This window comes from Apteryx mantelli, chromosome 1, assembly GCF_036417845.1.
Source record: "Apteryx mantelli isolate bAptMan1 chromosome 1, bAptMan1.hap1, whole genome shotgun sequence".
NCBI classification, from domain to species: domain Eukaryota; kingdom Metazoa; phylum Chordata; class Aves; order Apterygiformes; family Apterygidae; genus Apteryx; species Apteryx mantelli.
In genome coordinates this window covers 165,245,660-165,249,095 of record NC_089978.1, presented here as the reverse complement: position 1 = coordinate 165,249,095, position 3,436 = coordinate 165,245,660, and positions in this window count along the sequence as shown.

Below are 3,436 nucleotides of genomic sequence, written 5' to 3'. Positions count from 1 at the left end.
CCCCGGCCCGCCCGCCGCCCCCCGGCATGGCTCGGCGCCGGCCGCGGCGACGCGAGGCGAGCCCGCAGCCCCCCGCCGCCTTCCTCCTCCTCCTCCTCTTCCTCCTCCGCCGCCGCCGCCGCCCGCAGCGGCCCGGCACCTCCTCGCCGCCTGCCGCGGGAGGGATGCGGAGCCGAGCCCCGCCGCGGCGCCGGCAGCGGCGGGCAGGGCTGCAGCAGCCCGTTTTGTGCCGGCCTCCCCGCCTGTCTCCTCCCCCCGGCCCGCCCGGGCCGCCGCGGGGGGCTGCCGCCGCCCGCCCCCCTCGCCGCCAACCCCGCTCCCGCCGCCCGCGGCAGCGCCGGCGGCCTCGCCTCGCCTCGCCCCCCGGGGGCCCTTTGGGGTGGGGGGCGGCGGCCCCCCCCCCCCGGGCCGAGCGTGCCGGTGGCCCCCGGGCGCCGGGCCCCGCCGCGGGGGTTATCGACGGGGCTGCGGTAGCGGCTGCCAGGCCGCTCGGCCCCCGAGGATGTGCGGCGGGAGGTGCGGGTGGTGCAGGCTCCAAACGCGCACCTTGTCCTCCAGCCGGCGGGGCCCCGCTCTCTGCCCGCACGGCAGCATCCCTCCCTGCGCGCCGGGGCACGGAGGGGCCTCTCTCTGTGCACCCCGCTAAAGAGAGGGTGGTTTGGTGCTTGGTGTAAGGAGGTGAGGCAAGGTGGGGATGTGCAAGCCGCTTCGCCCAGCGACATCCAGGAAGTTTGCTGCGGTGCCAGAAATAGAACCTGCATCTGCTGACTCCCAATCTTGTGCCCAAACTGCAAAAATTGCCTTCTCCTAATTCAACTTTTCCCTGTCTTCTTCCTCATCGGGCTGATTTTTGTAAAGGGAAACAAAACCGAGCCAAACCAAAACAAACCGGCTGAACAGCACAGCCATAAACATGGTGAAATGCAAGCCTGGAACCTCACCCGTTGCAACTGAGAGCTAATTAAAGGTCAAAAGGAAGCAGAACCTGGGTACACCCTTCCTAGCGATTTATTAGGAATTTAGAAAAACAGCACGCTAAAAACAAAGCATCGTGCCACCCCCTGCCATCCTGCCACCTCTTCCCGCTTATCAGATGAGCGAGCTGGACTGCTGGGGAATAAAAAACAACTGTGTTAAACTGCTAGCTTTATTCTCATGAGCAGTGCTTACGATAACCAGGTGGTGATCTGCAAGGGTTTGCCAGGAAAACAGAGCTCTATGGGTTGATTTTCTGCTTGTTCTTGTAATCTTACCTAGCCAGCACCACGACAGTGTTCCCTGAAAAAGGGCCATCCTAATTTTGAGTTTTGAAGGCAAAACCAAGACAGTCTGAGATCTCAGGCAAAGAGTCAGCATAAGTGAAGGGGAATTTTCCCCTTTGCAAACTCAGCTGGAATGATGACTAAAGACGCGCAGAGGTCATTTGGGTTCAGAAGTGCCTTGGAAGTATTGCCGAAGTATCGTGGGAGAGCAATGAGGAAGAAAGCAGAAGATAACAATACAGGAAGTGAAGATCTCGACTTATGGCGGGAGCAATTTTGCAGCAGAACACAATACTGCACAAACACAAGTCTTCAAGGACACTGGAAGGCTCCATCTCCAAAGGCAGGAGAGGAATAGCATATTGGTGGGAATATGCTGGAAAGACAACAACAGCTCCCTGTGGGGCTTGAGGACTTGCATCACTCTTCCTTGGAAGTTAATTTGTGCCAGATTGGCAGGTCTAGAGTCTGGGATCATTCCGTAACACTCTCCAGTGATGTACAGCAGTGCCTTGTCGTGGGTCCAGGATGAGGCTGCTCATCCATGGGACTGCTGTTTCTTGGCAGCTCTCCTGGACAGCCCCAGATTCCTAACAGAGAGCTGGGCTTGGAGGGAGCCCTCATCTCTCTGATCCCTGGGGAGATTTAGCAGCCATCATTCACTTTGCATCAAGTCCTTGATTGCTTTTCTTTTTTTTTTTTTTTTTGAGATAACTGGCAAATGGCAGTGTCAGCCCTGCTCATGGGGGTGATTTTGGTTCAGGAAGCACAAATCCCATTGGGGAGGGCAGCAATCACCAATGCATTTCCCACAGCCAATGAACGCCCATCACACGAAGGGGGGGTTGGCATCAACGGGAAGAAAGCATCACCATTTTGGACCTCCTTTAGCTTGCAAAACATTATCCCTTGATTCAAACATAATCCCCTGAACCATGTGAAGACAGCCAACCCTTTTCCATATTAATGTGCCCGCCCAGAGGCTGCAAATATTCAGGAACATTAGACCACAAACCTGAGGCAGAACATCCCCTTGCACAGACAGATGCAGCTGCAATACCACAGCTCCCCTGTCCTGTGACACACAGGGTTTGCCACACCAGTGCTCCCAACTACAGAGGCAGGCTCCCTTAGCTTCCCCAGGGAGTCTGCCCCTGTAATATCCCCTACAAAGCCCGGGGGGGGAGGGGGGAGGAATTTTGACTTAGCTGGGCATTTTAATCTTTGTGCAGAGAAAAGACAAGGGGTTCATATTCTTAAACCTAGGCAAACACTGGACCAGAATGATCCAGAAGATTGTGGTTTCTGTGTGTGCTATTACATTACAAGCTGTAACAGCGTGCAGGAACCTCCTTCCACACAAGCGCAGCCATATCTGCACCTCCTCCTGAACAGGACCTTGTTTCCAAGCTCGTGTGGTTCTGGGTTTGCAGGCCCAGACATCAGAAGTCTTTTTTTTTTTATGGCATTATGTTCTTTGATGTCACCAGACTGAGGCTGTAGACTTAGATGTAGTAACCAAGCACCTCATGGTTTTTAATTTATTTAGCCATCATACCCACTCCAGAAGGTAAAACCCCCAAACCTTTAGCTCTTTTTTCATAAAAGAAACTGAGGATTAGAAAAAAATTATGTGATTTGCTGGAGGCCAAACAGAGAGGCTGTAGTAGGGGAGAAATTTGACTGCAGGTCCCAAATTAGCACCCTAACCATTGCTGTCTCTATAGTGTTTTCTCACTGCTTTGCATACTTCTGTCTGAGACATGCTGGACAAGCTCCCTTGGGATAAAGAGTCATTTTTAGCCTGATTTCTTACAGAAATGAATCTCTCACAATCACGTTGTCTATCTGCCTGTCTATCAGCCGCCCACAATACGGCTTGAATCCACTGGCCAATTCCAACCAAACCTGACGGCGAGTAAGAGCTCTTAAAGCAAAGCAGTCCTGATGAGCTTTATGATCAGCAGGAACCAGAGGGAGAAGAGGGAGACAAACCAGAGCGTGTCCCTCCATGTCTGCTGTCCTTGGGCTGCAGCCAACCGGTCACCGCAGAGAGCCAGGGATGAACACAGGGCATGGTGTGTGGGGTTAGTGAGACCAGAAGGGGAGCTAAGGATGCTGGAGGGAGACCCTGGGGAGGCAGTGGCCTGGGTTAGGGACCCAGGACACGAATA